The 24,852-nt window shown below is 43.7% G+C and overlaps 1 protein-coding gene across 5 annotated transcripts in view; it reads left to right on the top strand.

Moving 5' to 3' along the window:
* The window catches only part of TMEM181 (transmembrane protein 181), a 150,142-nt gene that overhangs the window by 43,580 nt on the left and 81,710 nt on the right, over positions 1–24,852 (top strand). The window lies entirely within an intron of this gene.

Raw genomic sequence — 24,852 nt, 5'->3', positions numbered from 1 at the left:
TCTTTCCTTTTTCTTCTTTCACTGTCTGCCGGCTGCATGGTGGGCCTTAGTCGCTGTGCACTCTGGCAGAGTCTATTTCTATCCCTTATTAAAAATAATACTGTACTGGCAGTTTTGTATCTGTGTCCTCTCCTTGCTCTGTCTGTTTTTTGCACCTTTGTCAGGTGCTGGCAGGACTGACTGAATGCAGTCCATGGGTGATCTGTGTAGGTCGCTAAGCCTGGGGACACGCCTAAGTTCTACCTGGGCAGGAGTTCCATGTCATTTCACAGATCAGTCGGCATTGATGGAGGTTCAGAAAGTGCAGAGAACGAGGATCATACTGTTCCTGTGGGGTGGAGAGCTCATCTTCCCCACGTTCAAAGGACCTAGTCTCCATGGGCAGGAGCCCTGGATGATGTAGCCTCCCTTTCTGCTTGCTGATGATGGCAGTGCAGTCTCCTTGTAAGAGGGTGAGCAGGAACCTGTGGCTTTCTGCCACACCTTCAGTGCTATTCCTAATAATGGTTGCTCGTGCATATCTGTGACCAGCGCACCGTTGATCTGATGCATCGATGTCAGGACTGCGGGGATCAGGACTGCCATTGAGTGCCATGGTCACCCTTGACACCATCAAGCTGCTGGGTGCCCACGATGCCATCGGGGTGCATGACCGCCTTTGGTACCATAAGGGCCTTCTGTGCCGTAGACATCTGTGGACGTGAAGTCTCGATGCACCAGAGTCATCGAGTGCCTTGGGCCTCAATGTGGAAGAGTAGCAGCACCGACCTCTAGTGACGGGGGCCAGGACTGCCATCAAGTGCCATGGTTTCCCCCTCCATGCCATCGGAGCTACCCTCTATATCCATGCCTTCGATGCCATCAAGGTGCTTGGCTTCGATGCTGCAGCAGCCCTCGATGCTGTCAACATGCGTGGCCTCAATGCCATCGATGTGCGGGGCCACTATGGAGGCTATTGGGCATGTTGGCTGCCAATGTCTTTTGTTACCACTCGACAATGTCTAGCACCATCAATAATGCACTAAGCTTCCCATTGAGTGCCCTGGTCATCCCTGAGGCCGTCAGCCACCGGGACTCTTGAGAGCCCTTAAGTGCTACTGAAGCCCTCGAGTGATAAGGATTTCATCCTTGAACGGATCGAGCACTAGGGTCGCCATTTACACAAGGTACCTTGGTATGTTGAGGCACCCAGGTGCAGTGGTCTGGTGCCCTCTAGGTTCCTTGGCAGTATCCCGATGGGGCACTGAGGGGCATTGTGTTGTCCCATCACTGGCCTACAGTTGTCGGGCATCATGGATGCCGATGGTCTCAGGGTCCTTGAGCTGCTGAGATTGGGGAGCATCGGAGGCCCTGCCTGGATTCATGCACCATCTGTGTTTGAGTGCTAGTGAGGCTATTGTCAGCTATAGCTACTGGCAAGGGATGCTATAAAGCTAGCAGCATCATCATCCTTGGATGGATAGGTGAGCCAAGGGGAACAGTTGAAAGCACTGGCAGTCATCTGTTCCTCTGGGCACAGATGAGGCGTTTTGCGGCTGCAGAGCCTCTGCCTGCAGGTGCCCCTAGCATCTATCAATGCCTTCGGGCACTGGAGGCTCTATCGATGCTGCCAGGCTATTGAGGTCCACAGGTGCTTAAGGTGCCAGGGATGGTGGTAAAGACTGTCAAACTGATCAAGATTTGGTAAAGTGCCATTGAAGCTCTGGATGCAGTGTCGTTTGGTGCCCTTGATGTGATCCATCGGTGAGCGTGAAAGTGCTAAGGGCCCTACGGGCAATGTCACCACTGTGGGCACCAGTGGACATGGTTGGATGACACAGGACACGACCACAGAGCACCATGGGCACCGTCTGTCACCATGGACTTCGCTATTGTCATTTCATGAGGGAAATGGCACGAGCCATTCCCAGTGCAGTTTCAGGGGCTGTGTCCAGCCTCTTAGAGCGTTATCAGGTACTTAAAGGAGTGACACCATAGAGCGCCACCCATCACCATGCCATACCCAGAGCCCCAGTGGAACTGGGGTTGCCATTGTCATACTGTTCCTATGCACTCCATTGGGAATTACTGTAACTGTGCATGCACAGTCGGGTACGGCAAGGCATCTACTCCAAGTACCTCTGGCGATGGCAGGAGGCATTCTCCTCTGTGCAGTTCTCATCCATGCCAGGGTTCTGCCATAGTCACGTCAAGGTTTTAGCCTCCTCGTCAGTTCTGCATCACAAAGTGCTGGGGAGCACTGGCGAGGAAGACAACATCACACACTCTGTGATTGCCTTTTGGCAGCTCGCAGCCACCAACTCTGGCAAGTGGTGCTTGGTCCTTGCCGTGCCGTGGGATTCTACTCACAAGCACGGTGAGTGGGGTCATAGGTGTGCCACTATCCACCAGCTCTATTCTCCAGTTGCCCTCTATGGTATGGTTGTGTGTGTTTCCCTTGTAGCGAGCACAATAGGTTGTGCGCCACTGCCACAGGACTGCATTCATGGTTGAACCCAAAGGGGAGTAGACCCCAAGAGGGTAGTGTCAAGAGTCTTCTCCTGCCTCAGAAGAGGAATGTATCTTTCGACCCCCTTCTTGTCACAAATCCTCTTTGTGGGGAAGCACCTGGGGCTCTGTCCCTGGCAGGTTTATCACTGAACTGGAGCCTCGATTCTTTGAATCTGTGCATCTCCTTGTAGGCTGGGTGGTCATCTGACTGTTTTTTGCTGGTGCCCTTTTGTTGATTACTGTGGTAGACTTCCCCATCTGAGGGTGTCTGCCAGGGGTAGATTGGTCACTTCTGAACCTCAGCAATCAGTGATTGTCTCAACTAGAGAGTTGACGACAGGTTTTTTAGGATCAGGAGCCCCTGATTCCCATTGCTTTCCTGTCCATTCAGGAATTGGGGATTCGTCTGGGTTTATGGGAAACTCTTATGGGTTCCCTTTTGGATGCCTGGTTGTGTACCCTTGCAAAGGGTGTCCCTTGTTCTTGGTTTCCCGGAGAAGGCATGTCATTGCTTCTGACTGGAGGTCGCTCTTTGTTCCTCATGGGGTGTAAGAACCGGTCGAGCGGTAGTGCTCTCCTTAGGTCATCCGAAGGCACAGCAAGTCTATTTGCAATGGAATCTTTCCAGAGTAGCTCCCCGGTGAAGGTTAGGGGTTTATCCTGTTCAGGAATCACCTTTGATACCTGCTGAGCCCAATGGGCTTTTTTGATAAGGACCACTATTGCCAGTCATTCTTGCCTGCGCGACCCTACCTCAGTGAGGAGAGTTCTAATCCATCTAATTGGTGAGTATGCCTTTCAACTTGTCACCATATCCATGGCTGAGTGAGTTGGGAGACGAGGGACTGCACAGCAGAGGTGCTGCTCTTTGGTTGCGGTGGCTTGTAAGCTATACTTCCCTATTTTAAGGCTAACCCTGTCTGCAGACAGGGGAGTCCTTGTTCTGCAACGATTGTTCCATTTACTGGACTGCGTGCTTCCTTGTGGGAAGTATATACTATCATGGCTGAGGTATTAATATCTCTGCCAGATTTGGTGCAGTCTATTCGGTGATCGCCCTCACCCTGCCCTGGTACTCTTAGAGTTTCCTGGCTGGTGAAGAAATCCTGTTCAACAGGGATTTGCACTTGCGGCACCTGGCTTCCTGTGTTTTAGTGGAGTGTTTCTGGATTTCTTTCCTGTGGAATTTGCTCTGTTTCAGCTGTTCCAAATAGGCTAAGGGCTATATCTTTGTGGGTAACTCCTTACTGGAATCAGCAATGAGTTATTCGCTTGAGGTTGTTATGCAACCTAACGACTTGTTCTTACCCCTGCAGTCCAGTGGTCTGCCTCCTTGTGTTCTTCGCTCCTTCCGACTTCCAGTTGAAATTTCGGGAGGAGGGGGAAAAGCTAAGGCATTCGTGGTATATCTTCGTGTATACCTGCAGGGAAAGAGACACCACTTTTTCCCTATATTTTTGCCAAGCTCTGGCCAATATTGCCTTTAGCTTTTCTCACTTGTCCAAAGTGTCTTCCTGTTCACCTGAACTATCCTGTAGCAGGATGGATTGCCCTGCCTTTGACAGGGTGTAGAGTGAGTGAGCTTCAGGCCTAACTTATCTCCCTGTTTGGGGGTTTGGGCTAGCAGTCCCATTCAGTGATTGCCTTTCATTCCTTGAAACTCTTGATGCTGTCCTGCTGGTCAGCTTTATCTGGTGCTTTTACACATAGGGTCTGTCATAGACCCTGCTGTTGTTGCTGATTATTCTTCCATGTGTTGCTTGGGTTTTCTGCCGATTGGGCCTATTAGCCAAACATGGATACACTTCCGCAGAGACATTCTATCCTTTGGATGTCGGTGGACTGCAGTTTCTTTCTGGGGCGCACTCGTGCTCGTTGGGTTTTTGGTTGTCTTGTAACACTGAAGAAAACTGTGGTCTTTGTCCAAGTATCCTTCTTTTTTTTACATCTCTAGACCTTTCCTCTATCTAGGAGGTTCTAGACCTGTATCGGGGGTTTACTGATCTGAAACCCTGCTTGTGATGTTTCTTGCTGGTATTCTCATTACTCCCCTAAGACGCCTCTGCTACATGTCGGGGTTTTGGGTGTTACTTTTCTACGGTTTTCTCTGGTAGAACCCAGCTCTTTTCCCGCCTAGACACTTCTGTGGGTCAGCTGCCTCACAGGCAAAAGGGAGAGAGGTGGTGCTTTCAGCACAATGCGGTTTCCCGCTAGCTTGCGATTCACCCATTTGTGAGGACTACCATCCTGCTTGTCCTCAGAGAAAGCAGAGTTTCTTACTGTAATAGGTGTTCTGCAAGGACAGCAGGATGTTAGTCCTCATGAAACCCACCCACCTCCCCTGGGAGTTGATTTCTCCATGTATTAGCTATGTCTTGGACTGAGGGACTCTGCCTAGGGGGCAGGGAGGTGAATACAGCTGCACATGCTCAATAGGGCATATTTAAATGTTCTAGATTCTTTGAGATCAAAGTTCCGTGCTGGACTCCATCTGATGATGTCACCCATGTGTGAGGATAGCATCCTGCTGTCCTTGGAGAACACATGTTACAGGTAAGCAACTCTGCTTTGCCTCCTATGTTTCTCTTGATTAGATAGTTACTGCTCAGTAGGGTTTATAGTCTCTTAATTGTTTTTGTACATCTATGCATACATTGAGTAGCACTATAGAAGTGTTAAGTAGTAATAGAGGCAGTACCTTATGGTGGCATTGATGGTGTGGGAAAATCCTGGTGTAGTAGAACATTGGTCATAAAGTGAAAGTACCAATCTATAACAAAACATGGAGACTCCTAAGACTAATAAAATAAAACAAATTCTTATATAATCAAAAGGTAAAATGTCCTAACTGTAAAATGCCAATAAATGTAAAAGACCAATTGGAGTAAAACAATCATAAGAATGTAAGGAAAATTATGCGAAGACTGACAGAAATAACCAGGCTTTAGTTGGTTCCCTAAAAGATATTCCTTTGTGTGGTGAACGTTTGTGGGTAAGGAATTATATAACTAATTCCCTTGTACAGCTAAATCTTGTTTCAGATGAGGGTGGAATTTATATAAAAATCCTTTTAGCTGATCTTGACGTACGAGATGGAGTAGATGATAAAACCCTTGTTTTATGTACGTAAGTGACATATTGAAGATCATATAAAATTCTGAGCATCAGCTGGTTTGGCTGGTGCTGCTATGTGCATGAAAAAGAGGCACATGGGGGAAGGGGAAGAGAAACGTTTTCATTTTACACACAGGTGTAAATATGTGCTTGTATATTGGCGCCGGTTCCATGTGTACCCGAGAACGTTCAAAGCGGACTTGTGCATGCAAGTGTCTTGTAAATGAAGGGAACTAAGCCAGCTTCCTATTCTTTTTCAAAGTAAATGTAACATTAATGTTTGTCTTCAAAGCCTTCTGTGGGAACGGTCTGTTTTATTTAAAATCTTATGCACATAAATCATTTTGAAAATCAAGCCATGTTTTCTTACTGATTTTTCTCCCCTAATCATATATGTCAGTTCAGCTGACATATTTAATATGGCTGTCTTATTTTGTTTTTTTCTGTGGGGGGGGACACGATGTTAACAAAATATATAGGAACTGGGATCTTCATGAGCCAGAGCCTTGCTGAAACTAAGTGCAATTTTATTTTGTTATTTACCTGTGCTTAATGTAATAGGGCTTTATATTTGCAAAAGATTGTGCCTTGTCTGTTAGAAAGGGGCAGATTTGAAATTGAAACCTGAAAGAGAGCTATTTTGTCTGCTTTCTAGGGCTAATAATTTAAAAAGGATAGCCAGTCCTCCTAGCTATTGTTTCCCCAAGTTTACAGCAACCTGTACCTCAACCCCCACTCCCACAGAGTTATCAGACATCCAGGATTCAAAAACCCAGAATCAATTGGATAGCAGTAGGTTCTGGCAGAAATAAGACCTGTGATGGATATGTGAAGTGAAAATAACATAATCAGCTTAAAAAAACAGAAAAGGTTCCTAGGAAATGCAACATAGCAAGAGAGAAAAATTGGAAAGCTATGACTAAAAATGCTCACACTTTGTGCAATAAAATCCCAGACCTGCAGGCCTTAATGGCGGAGGCAGACTTGGACATTGTTGCTGTCACGGAGACATGGTTCACGGATTCTCATGACTGGGATACGGCCATACCGGGCTATAACTTATTAAGGAATGACACAGGACAAAAAAGGGGGAGGAGTAGCACTTTATATCAAAGATAATATCCAAGCAACTGAACTGCAAGGAAAGTGGGGTAGAGAAGAAGCATTATGGGCCATCCTAAAAAAAAAGATGACGGTATATCCATTTTTACTGGTCTGGTGTACAGACCTCCGAGTCAAATGGAAGAACTAGACAGAGATCTGATCAAAGACATTATAAAGGTGGGAAAGAAGAGGGAAGTGTTGATTGTTGGTGACTTTAATCTGCTGGACATAGACTGGAGAATCCCTTTTGCAGAATCTAACAGAAGTAGAGAGATAGTGGATGCCCTGCAAGGCACTCTGTTCAAACAAATGGTAATGGAACCCACGAGGGAGGGAGTTTTACTTGACCTAGTGCTCACTAACGGGGATAATGTGTCTAATATCTGGGTGGGTGCCCACCTCAGCACCAATGATCATCAAACTGTATGGTTTAATATTGCAAATAGGATCTGGAGAAGTGTCACAAAGACCTGAGTTTTGAACTTCAAAAAAACAGACTTTTTCGAAACAGGAAAATATCTGGAGGCAGAACTTGAAGACTGGGAGAAAATGGGAGAGGTCGAACAACAGTGGGCCAAATTAAAAGGAGCAATTACATAAGCAACAAATCTGTATGTTAGAAAAGTAAACACAAGATAAATAAGAATCCAATCTGGTTCACAAAGGAGGTGGCTGATGTAATAAAAGCAAAAAAAGCAGCTTTTAAGAAACATAAAAAATTCCAAAAAGTGGAACACAGGGAGGATTATCTGGGGAAACTGAGGGAGATGAAAAAAGTAATCAAGAAAACAAAAAGTCAGGCTGGGGAAAGGATTGCCAAGAAGATAAAGCGAGGTGACAAAACATTTTTCAGATATATCAGAGAAAGGTACATAGTGGTATAGTGAAATTGAAAGGGGATAAGGTTCAATGGGTGGAGAGAGATGATGAATTAGCAGAAATATTAATCAAATACTTCAGTTCAGTGTTCACTAAAGATCCTGGAGAAGGACAGTCACTTGTTATCAAGACTGTAGAAGGGGCTGGAGTAGACAAAACTCCATTTACTGAAGATAATGTATGGGAAGAGCTAAGAAAACTGAAAGTGGACAAAGCCATGGGGCATGCTGAGGTTCACCCCAGAATACTGAGGGAACTTGAGATGTGCTGGCGGGTCAATAGATCTTTGGAAAATGGTGTAGTGCCTAGTGACTGGAGAAGAGTGGTGGTGGTGGTCCCGATTCACAAGAGTGGGAGCAGAGAAGAGGCTGGAAACTACAGGCCAGTTAGCATCACCTTGGTGGTGGGAAAATTAATGGAGACTCTGTTGAAGGAAAGGATAGTGAACTATCTACAATCCGGTGGGTTGCTCGATCAGAAACAAAATGGATTCACCAAGGGAAGGTCCTGTCAGACAAATCTAATTGATTTCTTTGATGGGGTGACTAGAGAACTGGATCAGGGAAGAGTGCTCAATGTAATTTTCTTGGATTTTAGTAATGTTTTTGATATGGTCCCACACAGAAGACTCATCAACAAAATGAGAAGCTTGGGAGTCAGCTCCAAGGTGTTGGCATGGATTACAAACTGGTTGATGGATAGAAGACAACGGGTGATGGTAAATGGAACCTACTCTGAAGAGAATGGTGTTAAATGGAGTGCCACAGGGTTGGTGTTGGGACCAGTTCTGTTCAACATCTTCATGAGCAACATTGCGGAAGGGATAGAAGGTAAAGTTTGTCTATTTGTGGAAGATACTAAGATCTGCAAAAGAGTGGACATGCCAGAAGGAGTACAGAGAATGAGACGGGATTTAAGGAAGCTGAAAGAGTGGTCGAAGATATGGCAGCTGGGATTATTTGCCAAGAAATGCAGAGTCATGCATCTGGGGTGTGGTAATCCGAAAGAACTATATACGTTGGGGGTGAAGGGTTGATGTGCACGGAGCAGGAGGGAGACCTTGGGGTAATAGTGTCTAACAACCTGAAGTTGATGAAGCAGTGTGACACGGCGATAGCCAAAGCCAGAAGAATGCTGGGCTGCATAAAGAGCGAAATATCTAGTAAGAAAAGGGAAGTGATTATCTCCTTGTACAGGTCCTTGGTGAGGCCTCACCAGGAGTACTGTGTTCAGTTCTGGAGACCGTATCTCAAAGGAGACAGCGACAGTACAGAGAAAGGCGATCAAAATGGTGGGTGGTCTCCATCGAATGACTTATGAGGAGGGGTTGAAGAACCTGAATATGTATACCTTGGAGGAGCAGGGGTTATATGATTATAGACCTTCAGATACTTGAAAGGTTTTAATGATCCATGGTCGTCGTCAAACCTTTTCCATTGGAAACAATTTAGTAGAACTAGGGATCACGATTTGAAACTCCAGGGAGGAAGACTTAGAACCAATATCAGGAAATATTTCTTCACTGAGAGGGGGGTTGATGCCTGGAATGCCCTTCCGGAGGAAGTGGTGAAGACTAAATCTGTAAATGATTTCAAAGGGGCATGGGATAAACAGTGTGGATTCCTAAAAGGCTAGAGGATGGGAATAAATAGAAAGGCTTAACCGGCATGGAGTGGCAGTTACTACCCTTAAGAGAAACATGGGGGTAACCTGCACGGAGCAGCATTTTTTAGGACGCTTATGGCCAGGTAGACAAGCATACTAGATTTTCAGTGTGAAACAATCTTTTATTGAACAATATAAGTATTCCTGGGAGATGCTGATGCCATGCCATCCACCAGTATCTCCTCGTATACAGGAAGTGATCCTTCTTTTATAGATAACATACAATATTGTGGAAGCTTCTAGACTTGCGTGACTGCCCAAAGAATCATTTACATAGGTTGTCATGCCAACCACAAGATGACTATCTCTGAACTGCCCTGATTAGTTTTCCCAGAAGGTGGGGCTCATTTACCAATCATGCTCTAGGTAGTGTTATGTTCTGTTAGAATCTTGCTGGTCAAGGTAATTAGCACATCTGTGGCTGTGTTGATAAAAACTCCTGAGAATAGTGTCTGAAGCTCCCGCCGTTGGTTTCTTCTTTGTGACCCAATGAATAGGCCTCACCTTTCTGGTGCCAGCTTGTCTGCCTTTAAAGATATCCAGGGAAATTCTGCAAGTTATGCTCAGAAAGTCACTTAGAGTTCATTCAGCCCAGGCAGGCTAAAGAAAAGCAGAGGATTCTGGGGATTTCCTTCTCCATGTTGGTTTTCTGTTCAGGCCCACTCATCAGGAGCGGCAGTTACTACCTTGGGAAGTTTGCTGGGCAGACTGGATGGACCATTTTGCTCTTTTTCTGCCGTCATTACTATGTTGCTATGTAGGTCAAATAACATACCAAATCACATCACAAATCTGTTTAGAGTGTCAAGAAAATTTGCATAATGAAGCTTTCAGAGAAACTTTTTATGCAAATTGGAAAACTTTTCCAGTTCAGAAATTTTCCAGAAACCCACATGTGAGAGATACCAAGGAGACTCGCTTTGCAGATCCGAGGAAATGGATCCCCTGTGTACCTGAGATTGCCTTTTAGCTGTAAGTGCGCCAGCAGTACTTTTAATAAAAATTGGACATTGTCAAGGCTTTTGTTTTTATATAGGAAGAGGATGAGTATTGTGGCAGGATCAGTTCTGGATCTTTCAGGATAATGTGATTGCATTGAGAGTGTATATGCAGCATGCTGTATGTCAGGTCTGCCTCTGAAGAACATTGATAAACTTCAACTAGTCCAAAATGCTGCTGTTTGGGTTTAATGGATCTGAGCTATGGAGAGCATGTCTGCTTTGAACATTTGGCCTAAAGTCTGCGGGTGTTTTGCACACACACACTTCAGCGCTATGTGAGCAGCTGACAATTTCCCTCCCTATGCAGTTAAATTTAAATTGCTAAGCTTTCCTAGTTTTCAATTAGCTTCCATTCATCATTCATTTTTCAGAAATGGAAAGTTTTCTACAGAAAATGGATGTAGTGCACTAAATCTACTCTGAAATTGCATGAAGTCTTTGAACCAAGCACTCCAAATTAAGAGAGCAGTGTAAACCGTGCACATAAACCAGGAGAGTGATATGGCAGGTGGATGCAAAGTAATCTTCCAGTTTTGCTATCAATAAGTTGGTGCCAACCTGGCTCCCATCATGCTTCACATTGTTTGGAGGTAGTGTCATTACCACAGGAAAAGCAGTTTAGTGTTTATCCAGGGGGGATAAAAGTTGCCAGAGGTGAGTGGGAAAGGAAGCTGAAGGGTTGAAAGGTGTCACGATCAGTGGGGCTGGCAAAAGAGGGCATGGAGGGATAGAAAAATGAGTTTGCACCTGACTGGTTGAGAGGTATGGTCAGCAGCATGTTGCATAATGTACTCATCCTCTGTGCGAGGGGAGGGGATCTTCTCTGTGACTGAGTTTGAGTTTAATGTGATTTCACTGGGAACCTTGTAGTCCGTCCCTGGTGAAACGGTATTAGAACCCCCCTCCCCCAGAGGTGAGAGGATTTGCTGGGCGCTCTGGCTTGCTGACTTCTGTTCCTGTGAGCCAGGCACTGTCCTTTCTTCTCTGCTGACCTTTGAGCCCCTTTGGGAAACGCAGGAGGCTGGTTGTGTGTACGTGTACTGCTTAGTCAGAGTTCTGGCCGGTTTAAGGCGAGACTGAGATTTCTGTTCCAGAGAAATTAAGGTTCATTTTTGTCGTGCATGAGGCGCAAGGGTGAAAAAGTCTTTGACCCCTTACAGCCTTCAGTCTGAGATAGCAGAGGCACAAGGCCACGTTTCAGGATCAGACAACACTGGCAGAGAAAAAGTGGAAGAGGCCTGCAGTCGGCTTGCAGAATTGTGGGACCTGTCTCGGTCGGGATAGCTTTTAAAGGGAGTGATACAAAACCAGTTGGTGTACACAAGCTTTCCAGACCATGAAAGTTCCTGCTTCCAGTGTCTGAAGAAGATGTGAGCTCGAAGGGTCGGTCTTGTTCCAAATAGAGTTTATCACACTTTCAGTCCCCCCCACCTCCTCCAGGACCAGTGCAACCATGAGAAGTCTGATCACCCTACTCTGAAGCAGCACAGATTTAATCAAAGCTTTTTATTTTCTACACAGCTTCTGGAAGTAAAAAAAAATTAATTCCACAGGGGGGGAAAAAAAATCATACAAGAAAAAATTGCTGCAGAAAGTGTGTTAGGGCTTTAACCTGATCCTTGGGGCAAAAGTCCAATATGATGTTGGGGTTTTTTTTGTTGTTTCTGCCCCCCCCCCCCCCCAAACTAGTACACTTTCTTTTTTGTCCTTTCTAGAAGCTGCAGGAAGGAAAAGCCTTGGCTCCAGAATGTTATTTCTGGCCCATAGTGCCGTGCTCCCCATGTGGGGGGAGAGGAGGAGGACGAGTTGCTTGGTTTTGATTTTTAATATTACTATAGTTAAGATAAGGCTTGGGGGTAACCTCAGCGGAGTGGCAGTTTCTACCATAAGAAGCTTGCTGGGCAGGCTGGATGGACCGTTTGGTCTTTTTCTGCCCTCATTACTATGTTAGAGAGATGCCTGCAGGCAGTGTTATACAGCACACTCTTAACCACGTGACTTGTTACAAGCTCGCTCTGATTGCTTTTCCTATTAACCTATTTGGATCTTGTCCAAACAGAGGTTAATAGACGGTGTGCATGTGCACTCAGTGCAAAGAGCTAGAATGGCTGACCTAGAGATGCTGAGGCAGACAGAAATACAAAGGATAGTTTCAGGGACATTAGAGTGGTCCCACCTCCATTCTGGCAGCCCCTGTGCTGCTTGGGAGGAACAAGGACTCACCTAGAAGGAGAACATCACTTTCTCCTGTAGCTGGGACATACCCTCCAGGTGACATGTTATCTTACATCGAGGATGCATTTTCAAGGTTGTATATCCAGGATGGAAGGCGTAGGACTGCCATTTTTCATTGGTGAATTTGATCATTAGGAGTATAGGTAGCTGGATGGCTGGCAGCGGTGAGGATGTTTTGGTAACTCGTCTGCCTGGTGCGAAGGTAGTGGACCTCACACATCACGTAGATAACGTTTCGGAGAGTGCTGGGGAGGAGCCGGTTGTTGTGGTCCATGAGGTTACCAATTTCGTAGGAAGATGCAGGAAAGATTTTCTAGAGACTTCTCGGTAATAAACTAAAATTCAGAACCTCTAGAAATATTTTCAGTTTCTCATGCAGAATTCCACAGGCAGGCTGAGCTCGTTTCATTGTATAGATGAGACAATGATGCAGCGGGGAGGGCTTCAAACTAGTTAGAAACTGGGGAATGTTTTGGAAAGAAGGAGCCTGATCTGACAGATTGGGCTGCACCTTAACCAAAACATAACCTGGTTGATGGCACAATTAGAAAGCAGGGAGAGCAGCTTTTAAATTAGCTCTTTGGGTTCAGAGCAGAATATACACAAAGAATACCATTAAAAAGGGAAATTAGATTATCCTGATTGTGAGGATGTGGAAAAAGCCGATTCCAAATTACCTGCATCAACTGCTAGTAAGCAAAAAGAATTAAAAAATACATTTAGGTGTCTTTATGCAAATGCAAGAAGTCTAAAAAAAAAAATTAGATGGGTGAATTAGAATGTATGGAGGTAAATGGAGATAAAGATAAAATAAGCATCTTGGAGACCTGATAGGACAATGACAATTAGTGATACCATGGTACACAATATATCAGAATGACAAAACAGAAAGAATTGGTGATGGTGTGGCACTATATGTTAATGATTCCATAGAGTCAAGCAGGAACACTAAGGAATCCCTATGAATAGATATTCCATGTGTGATGGAGAAGAGTATAGCAGTGGGGCTTTATTACTGGCCACCACTGAGTTGGTGAAACAGATTGGGAAATGTTAACTGAGATTATATAGGCTACTAAGCATGGAAACATCATCATAATGGGAGATTTCAGCTACCCAACTCAAATTCAAAAGAGTCCAAAAGTTACCCAAACAAGCAATCCAAACAAAACAAATGGGAACTACAAATTTATATCTTAATGAAGCCTAAATGAAGGTGTCAGCAAGCCAGACGTTGTACGTTTCAAAAGAAACCAACCGGTCTTCTAATCATTCACCTTCATAAAACTCACTTTATTTTGCTATTAGAAAATTTTTTTAAAAATGTTTTTTAGTTTATTTATCTCTAGTCCATATAGTATGTTCAAACAGCAATCCCTTAAGTGATAATTTTAACTAAAAAACATTTAAAAAAAAATAAAATTTTTGAATAGCATAATAAAGTGATTTTTACGAAGGTGAATGATTAGAAGACCGGTTGGTTTCTTTTGAAATGTACAACATCTGGCTTGCTGACACCTTCATTTAGACTTCATTAAGATACACATTTGTAATTCCCATTTGTTTTGTCTGGATTGCTTGTTTGGGTAACTTTTGGACTCTCTTGAATTTGAGATGGGTAGCTGAAATCTCCCCTTATGATGATGTTTCCATGTTTAGATTTCAGTTACCCCAATATTGATTGAGTAAATGTCTCATCAGGGCTTGTCAGGGAGGTTACATTTGTAAATATAAATGGTCCAGTATATCACTGGAGCAAAGATGCACTCTGGTGCAATTATATAAATATAATTGCAAACTACTTCTATCTATTCCCGACACAATAACCACATCATTGACAAACATCATCAACTGCTCTCTAGCCCAAGGAACCTTCCCAGACGACCTCAAAATGGCCTCAATCTCACCGCTCCTAAAGAAACCTAACCTTGACCCGAAGGACCCCAACAACTTCCGCCCCATAGCTAACCTCCCTTTCATCGCCAAGATCATGGAAAAACTAGTGAACTCTCAACTATCAGATTTCATCGAAGACAACAATCTTCTCTTCGCCCCTCAACACGGCTTCCGAAAAAATCGAGGCACAGAATCCCTCCTTACCTCCTTGACAGACCATATCTTATTGGGCCTCGACAAAGGAAACTCATTCCTATTGATCTTGTTAGACCTATCTGCAGCGTTCGACACGGTCAACCACGCCATCCTCCTAAACCAGCTGTCGTCCATAGGAATCAGTGGCACCGTCCTATCCTGGTTCAAAACCTTTCTCAACAGAGATTACAAAGTTAAACTCCAAAACAAGGAATCCTCAAGATTTGACTCTGCCATAGGAGTCCCACAAGGTTCTTCATTATCTCCGACTCTATTCAATATTTACCTTCTTCCTCTCTGCCAACTTCTCACCAACCTCAATCTAAAGTATTTCCTTTACGCAGATGATATTCAAATCATCATACCCATCAAAGACACATACTCTAAAACTCTTGACTACTGGGAATCATGCCACCAAAAAATCAAACTACTCAACAGCCTACACCTCATCTTAAATTCCTCCAAGACAGAAATCCTACTCATCTCTCCTGAGAACAACATCTCTAACATTACTCTTCCTACCAATCTACCTACCACACAAGTTAGAGACTTAGGAGTGATAATAGACAACCGGCTAAACTTCAAGGCACACATCAACAAAACAACCAAAGACTGCTTCTATAAACTCCAGGTCCTGAAAAGGATAAGACCTCTTTTCCATGCTCAAGACTTCAGAACGATCATCCAAGCAGTCATTTTTTCGAAACTAGACTATTGCAATTCTCTATTGCTAGGTCTGCCTTCATCCTACTCCAAACCACTACAGATGGTTCAAAATTCAGCAGCCCGACTACTGACAGGCGTAAGGAAAAGAGACCACATATCTCCCATCCTGAAAGAGCTTCATTGGTTACCTGTACACTTCGGTATCATGTACAAAGCCATATCCGTCATTTACAAAACTATACATCATCTCACCACCCTCGATCTACAAATCCCTCTCCAAATATATTTTATTTATTTATTTTTATTTTTATTTTTTCTATACCGATGTTCCTGTATACAATACATATCGCACCGGTTTATATATAACTCGACAAGACCTACCAGAGATGCTTCAGAGGCTCCCTTCAAGTTCCCCCCGCGAAAACGACCAGACACATTACCCTAAGAGATCGTGCCACCTCCTCAGCCGGCCCTCTCATGTGGAACTCCATTCCTTCAGATCTCAGACAGGAGCCCTGCCTCCTAACTTTTAGGAAAAGACTTAAGACTTGGTTATTCAAGCAAGCTTTCCCGGACACAATCTAATGACTCCTCAAAACATTCAGCCCTTAACCATGCCTTTTGTATATAGCATTTAATTTGTATATTGTTCAACCATTTATATCCTTTCCTCTCTCTTCCTCCTTTCTCCAAGTTCTGCTACCCTGTTAAATGTAACTGTACCTTCGGTCACCACAGTTCTAGTTTGATGTATATACTGCACTCCCGTTTTATGTAAACCAGCAAGATATGCTTTCATGATTGCCGGTATATAAAAACCTTAAATAAATAAATAAATATACACCAAAAGCGCAAAGAAGACTTTACTTGGTCATAGCATAGCATTTCAAAGTTCTTTTATTTTATCACGGTGACTCCTTTCAGTGAAACACAGTGTTTGATAACAGTCCCCAACACGGACCCATGTTTCACCAGTCCAGCTGCTTCGGGGGGATAATTTTAACAGTCTGTAAACAAAGGAAAATTAACATTGACCAATACATATTCTCTGGGTAAAACTAAGACAGACAGACAATTCCAACAGTTAACATACCTGTGTCAAGTCATTTCAGTAACATTCAGAAGCACAAAGTGCGGTCTAAGAAACCAGAATTTAAAGCCCTGACAGACTGTTTTGGCGCGAAACCGCGCCGGTGGCAAGCACATCCTATCAACCAATCAGCACTCACCTCCCACAATGTCATATACAAATTTAGATAAAATAATTCCATTCAAGCTCTGCGTTCAGTCCTTTGGGGGCTACTGTATCTAATGTATAAATCCATTTTTGCTCCCTTCTGATCAAAATTGTAGAAAAATCACCTCCTTTAGCCGGAGGCGATACCACGTCTATGACAAAAAAATTAAGATCCGCTACTGAGTGAGTGAGGTGTTTGTATCCAATGTGCTACCAACGGAGCTTTGTCCATCCCCATCTTTATATTAGACTTATGTTCTATAATTCTGGTTTTAATTTTGCGAGACGTCTTGCCCACAAATAGCTTATTACAAGGACATGTAATAACATATACAACCCCTTGAGTGTCACAGTCAGAATTGGTGTGTAAGATGTAAACTTTGCCAGTAGTTGGGTGTATAAACTCAGACATGGCAGTAGTCTGTTTGTTTATACACCCAACTACTGGCAAAGTTTACATCTTATACACCAATTCTGACTGTGACACTCAAGGGGTTGTATATGTTATTACATGTCCTTGTAATAAGCTATATGTGGGCAAGACGTCTCGCAAAATTAAAACCAGAATTATAGAACATAAGTCACTGCAGTCACTGTGCTGGGTGGTCAATTTTGCCAAGAGTCGGCTGGGGCCAACTTGGTCCTTGGAATATTTGTGTGCTCTATTCGACACTCAGCAGGGCAAAGTCTTTTTTTACCACAGACCGCATCTCAGCAGGGCAGTCTTTCTTACCACAGACCGCCTCTCCAAGTTGCAAGGTCAAGTGTGAGACTTATTGATCAAGCATCCACCCAGGGTTCGCGATTATTTACAGGTTCTTGGTTCAATGTCTTCCACCTTAGAACTGGTACCCCGGGGCCTTTGCTCATAGGAGGCCTTTGCAGTCAGCCTTGCTTTTCCGATGGAACCCAGTCCTGAACTTTTTCATCTGCCTCTTCCACTGACAGATACAGCGTGGAACAGTCTCGATTGGTGGTTGCGGATGGACAATTTTGTCCCGCGGAGTCCCCCTGGAAGTCCCCAACTGGACAGTGGTCACCACGGATGCCAGCCTCTCTGGTTAGGGGGCGGTGTGCGGGGGGGAAATCTGTACAGGGATTATAATCTCCCGAGGAATCGCAGTAGTCGATCTATCGTCTGAAAACGAGCTCTGTGGCTAGTGCTACAAGCGTTCCGGTCTCTCCTCCACGAGAGGTCAATCAGAATTCTTTCGGACAGTGCGACCACAGTGGCGTATATTAATAGCCAAGGGGGCACCAGGAGTTCTACAAGTGGCGCTAGAAGCTCATCAATTGATCTCCTGGGCGATGCAGAACTTAGTTCAGCAGCGTCTCACATCGCCTGCATGGACAACATGCAGGCGGACTTTTCAGCCGTCGCCATCTAGATCCCGGGGAGTGGGAATTGGCAGACGCTGCCTCTCAACTCGTTTGCGACGCATGGGGCTCGCCCAGCATGTATCTCATGGCGACGTTTCAGAATGCCAAAGCACTGCAGTTTTACGGTCGTCACAGAAAGACAGGAGCAGGAGGGGTAGATGCCCTAGTGCTGCCCTGGCCCACAAGGTTCTGCTGTACGTCTTCCCGCCTTGGCCATTGATCGGCAAGGTTCTCAGGCAAATTGAGATCCATCCACCAGAGGTAATCCTGGTAGCCCCAGAATGGCCAGGACGTCCCTGGTGGGCGGACCTCCTCAATCTGGCGGTAGCGGGACCACTGCGGTTTCCAGTTCCTTCCAGACCTGCTGCATCAAGTTTGAAGGAAGTGGATCGCTTTTGTCTAGCAGCATGGCTTTTGAAAGGCACCATTTACGTCACAAGGGCTACTATTCAGCTGTAGTGGCTACGCTTTGGTCGCGTAAGCCTTCCACTAACATAGCGTACGTTAGAATATGGAAGATTTTTTAGTTTTGGTGTCTGGACCCATGAGATGCTGCCTACCCGGGCCTCTGTGTCAGATATTCTTGGTTTTTCTTCAATCTGGACTGGCCAACGGCTTGTTGGGTAGTTCTCTTAGAGTGCAGGTGGCTGCTCTTGATTGTTTGCGTGGCACCTTGCAAGGCGTAGCGTTAGCAGCACATCCGGAGGTGGTTCGTTTCCTAAGAGGAGCAAAACACTTGCATCCTCCGCTGAGGCATCCTTGTCAGTCTTGGAGTCTGAATTTACTTCTCACAGCTCTTTCCTCTGCACCTTCTGAGCCTTTGAAAAGGTAGACTTTGAGGGATCTTACTTTGAAGGTAGTTTTTTTTAGTGGCCATCACTTCAGCTAGTAGGGTGTCGGAACCCCAGGCGTTTTCCTGTACAGAACCGTTTTTTGCAGATTTCGGATTTTGGTAGAAAAGAAGTTCCTTCTTTTCTACCAAAGGTGTTTTCTTCATTTCAGGTCAACCATTTCAGGTGGAACTACCGGCATTCACGGAATTAGACCACTCGGATGCTTTGTCTAGGGACTTGCGGAGGCTGGACGTTCACAGAGCACTGCTGCATTGTCTGGAGGTTACAAATGCCTTTCGTATTTCAGACCATTGTTTTGGACTATGGAGTGGTCCCAAATGAGGGTGGCAAGCTTCAGACTACCAAAGCTCGCTGGCTGAAGTACGCTTTTCGCTCAGCCTATCTGCTTCGTGGTAGATCTCTTCCAGCTGGTCTGCGTGCCCATTCTATTCATTCGCAAGTGGCGGAGTTTCAGATGGTTTCTCCGCAGGAGCTTTATTGGGTGGCTACTTGGAAATCCTTGCATACTTTTGCGAGGCATTACAGCACCAGCTTCAGGAGGATTTGGTGCAGATGTGTTGTGAAGCAGGCCTCTCAAGATCCCATCCCAGGTAAGGAAGCTCTGGTACATCCCAGGAATCTGTACTGATCCGGGTACGTACAGGGAAAGGAAAATTAGTTTCTTATCTGATAATTTTCGTTCCTGTAGTACCACGGATCAGTCCAGAGCCCCGCCCGTCACAGACATGAAGGTGAGGGAGAGTCCGCTCGGTTTTTCTTTTGTGCGCTTTCAGATCTATAGAGTTTTCCATTAATAGTCCTCAAGTGATTCTACAGGTTGAGTTTCTTGCTGAGTTACGTGCTCCGGTTGGTTTTTTTTTCTTCCGTGTTGAGGAGTTATTGTACATAGTTTGGCTGGTTTGTTGGGAGCCATTCTGCTTTGACATTGAGTAATACTGCCGCACTGTAAGTGGCACCATCCTATATAAGGCGGAGCTTTGTTTTGTAAACTTCTCTGTCTCTATTTGCTAGGGGGGTGGGCAAAACCCAGGATTCTGGACTGATCCGTGTTACTACAGGAACAAAAATTATCAGGTAAGAAACTAATTTTCCTATAGTGATCATAATGCAATCAAATTTGAGAAAATCACTAGAGGGTAAATAAATAAAACTGCAATAACATATAACTTTTTGAAAAAAAAAAGGAGACTATAATAAGATGAGAAAACTAGGTAGAAGGAAATAAAGAAGAGCAGTTATAAGGGTTAAGTGTACATGAGGCATGGAGACAGTTTAAAAATATCATCTTGGAAGCCCAGATAAGATGTATTCCATAAATTAAAGACAGTTAAAAGAACGAGCACCTGCTAGCATGGCAAAATGGTGCTGTGAAAGGCTATCAGAGCCAAAAAGGCAGCTTTTAAAAAATGGAAGTAGGACCTAATGAGGAAAATAGGAAGGTGCAATGAGTCTAGAATGGCAGAATTCTTTCATTTATTTGTTTAAATTGTAATGTTCTACATTTATTATGTGTGTTGATGTGCAAATCGCTTAGAGCTAAGGCATTAGCCATTAATATATTGTCATAAATACAAATACATAATTACTGCCAAATTAGATGTAAAACATTAATAAAACAAACTAAGAGGGAATTTGAGGAGAGACTTGCCAAAGAGGCAAAAGCTGCTAATAAAATGTTTTTCAAGTACATTAAAAACCAGAAACCTTTCAGGGGGGGTCTCATGATTGGAGGGTAAAAGGGAAGATAAGGCCATATCAGAAAAACTAAACAAATTCTTTGCTTTGTTCTTTACTGAGGAGGATATTGGGGAGAAGTCCATGCTGGAACCACTTTGTAGGTGATGATTCAAAGGAACTGAATCAAATCAGCGAGAGACTGAAAGTTGGTACTAGAGCAAACTGGTAAACTAAATAACAGCAAATTATTGAGACTAGATGGCATTCATCCCAGAGTTTTAAGAGAACTCAAATTTTTGACACTGCAGACCTACTATGGGTGATCTGTAACTTATCATTCAACTCTGCCTCTGATCCTGAGGACTGGACGGTAGCAAGAATAATGCCAATTTTCGGGGAGGGGGGGGGACTTGAGAAACTACAGACCGGTGAACCTGGGAGCAATGCTGAGTAAAATAGTGGAAGCTATTAAAAATAAAAATGACTTGTTATGTGGTTGAGCATGGATTTAGCAAAGAGAGGGTGGCGCCTTGCTAACCTATTAGAATTCTTTTACTTTGTGAATAAGCATGTAAATAAAAGTGTCGATTGATATAATGTATTTGAATTTCAGAATGCATTTGATAAAGTCCTTCGTGATTTATTTACTGTATTAATATTCCGCACATTCCAGAAGATCATGACTGATCACAAGGGGGACTAGGGGGCATTCCATGAAGTTAGCAAGTAGCACATTTAAGACTAATCGGAGAAAATTCTTTTTCACTCAACGCACAATAAAGCTCTGGAATTTGTTGCCAGAGGATGTGGTTAGTGCAGTTAGTGTAGCTGGGTTCAAAAAAAGGTTTGGATGGGTTCTTGGAGAAGTCTGTTAACGGCTATTAATCAAGTTTACTTAGGGAATAGCCATTGCTATTAATTGCATCATTAGCATGGGATCTTCTTAGTATTTGGGTAATTGCCAGGTTCTTGTGGCTCTGTTGGAAGCAGGATGCTGGGCTTGATGGACCCTTGGTCTGACCCAGCATGGCAATTTCTTATGTTCTTATGTATATACAAAGGCAAAATAAACATCTAAAAAAAAATTAAGATTTAAAAAAATTAACCCCCCAAAAATATTATAATTGTAATAAATTATAGTCAATAAATGCACATAAAAAGGCATGCTTGCATAAAAGTATTACACAGTTATAAAATCTCATATGTCAGCCTAGAGCAGACTAGCAGCTATTGAGTTTGTTTTCTTCGAACGCGTTCTTAAATTTTTTAAAAAAGTCTTACACATTGCCTGGTCAGCCATCCGGTGCAATTGTTCTGGCAGGGTGTTCCAAAATATTGCACCAGCAACTGAAAGGTCATGCTTACAAGAGGCCAGTAAATGTTCAATCTCGAGAATTTTTCTTAGTAGAGCGCAGTGAATGACCAGGATCATAGGTCTGTAGAAAAGCCCCTTGCATTGGGGCCAATCTTGTTGTTTATATTCAGTTTGTCTATCAGCATAGAAATCTTATTTTTTATATGCCATTCTACGGCAACCAGAGAAGGATATTCAAAGCCGGAGTAATGCATTGAAATTGTGAAGTGCCCGTGAGTAAACACGCAACAGAATTTTGTAAAATCTATAGAGTTTTCAACGAAGACCCATGCAAGCCTAGTAGTAGAGAACTGTAATAATCAATGCTAGTTAACTCTAGCGCCTGTAATACTGAATTAAAATTGTCAGCCATCCATCAATTAGCCCCAATCGATCTCCATATCCCCCTCCGATTACACTACTCAACAAGACCGACAAGAGATGCTTACAAAGGATCACTTCAAGTACCTCCAGCCAAAACTACCAGACACATCACGCTTAGAGATCGGGCCTTCTCCACAGCTGGTCCAACTTTATGGAACTCCATTCCCCCGGATCTTAGAATGGAACCCAGCATCTCAACATTCAAGAAAAGACTCAAGACGTGGCTGTTCACGCAGGCCTTTGCTAACTCCAACATTACTTAACTCCCTTTAATCAACATACTTCGCTAGTAATAGCATTAATAGCCACCCCTTATAATGTTGTTATATATATTTATAATTATCTGATCTTCATTTTCCTTCTTACTCCAAGTTATTGATGATTCCCTGTTACATGTAACTGCTTTTCTGCACTATTGTTCAAATTGTAAAGTTTATTTTAATTGCACCCCTGTTTCTTGTGAACCAGCATGATGGGACTATCGTCTTGAATGTTGGTATATAAAAAAAACAAATAAATAAAAAAACAAATGTAAAAGATACTTGAGCTTCCGCAGTATCCTGATTTTGAAAAAAAGATTTAATGATAGCGCTTTGATCCGAGGCTTCATAGAGAGCTTGTGGTCAAAAACCACACCAATGATTCTTACTTCAGAAGAGCTTGGAATTGTACTACCAGAAAAAAATAAATAAATAAAAAATGGAGGGTCCAGTAAAGGTACACATAGTTCAGGAGCATTATCTCTATCTTACTGAGGTTTAATAAGTCTACGATGGGACAACCATAACCTAATAGAAGTAATGCAAGATTCAGCAAGTCTTGAGTAGAAACATAGAAACATAGAAATGACGGCAGAAGAAGACCAAACGGCCCATCCAGTCTGCCCAGCAAGCTTCACATTTTTTTCTCATACTTATCTGTTTCTCTTAGCTCTTTGGTTCTATTTCCCTTCCACCCCCACCATTAATGTAGAGAGCAGTGATGGAGCTGCAACCAAGTGAAATATCAAGCTTGATTAGTTATGGGTAGTAGGGGAAGTAACCGCCGCAATAAGCAAGCTACACCCATGCTTATTTGTTTTACCCAGACTGTGTTATTCAGCCCTTATTGGTTGTTTTTCTTCTCCCCTGCTGTTGAAGCAGGGAGCTATGCTGGATATGCTTGTAGTATCAGTTTTTCTTCTCCCCTGCCGTTGAAGCAGGATATGCATTGAAAGTGAAGTATCAGGCTTATTTGGTTTGGGGTAGTAACCGCCGTAACAAGCCAGCTACTCCCCGCTTTGTGAGTGCGAATCCTTTTTTCTTCTCCCCTGCTGTTGAAGCAGAGAGCTATGCTGGATATGCGTGAAGTATCAGTTTTTCTTCTCCCCTGCCGTTGAAGCAGAGAGCTATGCTGGATATGCGTGAAGTATCAGTTTTTCTTCTCCCCTGCTGTTGAAGCAGGGAGCTATGCTGGATATGCGTGAAGTATCAGGTTTTCTTCTCCCCTGCCGTTGAAGCAGAGAGCTATGCTGGATATGCATTGAAAGTGAAGTATCAGGCTTATTTGGTTTGGGGTAGTAACCGCCGTAACAAGCCAGCTACTCCCCACTTTGTGAGTGCAAATCCTTTTTTCCACATTTCCTCTTGCTGTTGTAGCTTAGAGCGATGTTGGAGTCACAGTAACCATGTGTATGTTTATTGAATAAGGGTATTGTCTCCAGGCAGTAGCTGTCATTCTGGCTAGCCACCCACTCTTTATTGACGGCCTCTTGATTTTATGGATCCACAGTGTTTATCCCACGCCCCTTTGAAGTCCTTCACAGTTCTGGTCTTCACCACTTCCTCTGGAAGGGCATTCCAGGCATCCACCACCCTCTCCGTGAAGAAATACTTCCTGACATTGGTTCTGAATCTTCCTCCCTGGAGCTTCAAATCGTGACCCCTGGTTCTGCTGATTTTTTTCCTATGGAAAAAGTAGCTTGCCATGTTGCTTGCTTTGGGAACATAAACTGTGTATCATTTGCATGCAACCTATACATTATACCTAGAGTAGCTAAAATAGTTCAAAAAGGGACTAGATAACTATTTAAAAGGGTAGCAGACTTTTGAGGAACACCTATAGTAATAGCATGCTATGACATTGACGATTGAACATCATACAGGGAGACGCACTGGAATACGATTCAGCAAGTTAGACTTAACGGTTCGCTTACTGTGTATTTCCCACCGGACAAACCTTCATATATTAAGGTACTCAGGATCCTCATTTTTGTGATTTTGTTCTGCATTATTAGAGGATCTATCTTGGGGGTTACACTGTGTTTAAAGTATGTATGTGCCAACAGTATCCCAAGCACTCTACACATTTGATCTGTAGGGTGGCAAGATGGAAGCCATTATTATTCAAGAAAGCCCATCTTGAATCCTGTTTTATGTATGCAAATGAACACTCAGGTGGTACTCTAGCCACATGGCAAAAAAGTTTGTGGTCTGATAAAACCAAAATACAACCTTTTGGCCTGAATGCAAAATATTACATTTGGCACAGCCCCAATACATCACATCATCCAAAGAGCACAAATGCATGTTGGTGGCAGCCTCAGGTTATGGAAATGTTTCTCAGCGGGGGCCGGGGCACTTGTCAGGATAGATGGGACAATAAATAGAGAAAAGTGTAGAAAAGACCTTGAGGAAAACTTGCTGCCCTCTACAGGAAAAGCTGAAACTGGGACAGACAAGG

The sequence above is a fragment of the Rhinatrema bivittatum genome, chromosome 3 (genome assembly GCF_901001135.1).
Source record: "Rhinatrema bivittatum chromosome 3, aRhiBiv1.1, whole genome shotgun sequence".
NCBI lineage: Eukaryota > Metazoa > Chordata > Amphibia > Gymnophiona > Rhinatrematidae > Rhinatrema > Rhinatrema bivittatum.
Note: the sequence above shows the minus strand (reverse complement) of the source record. Positions and strands in the feature narration are given on the sequence as shown.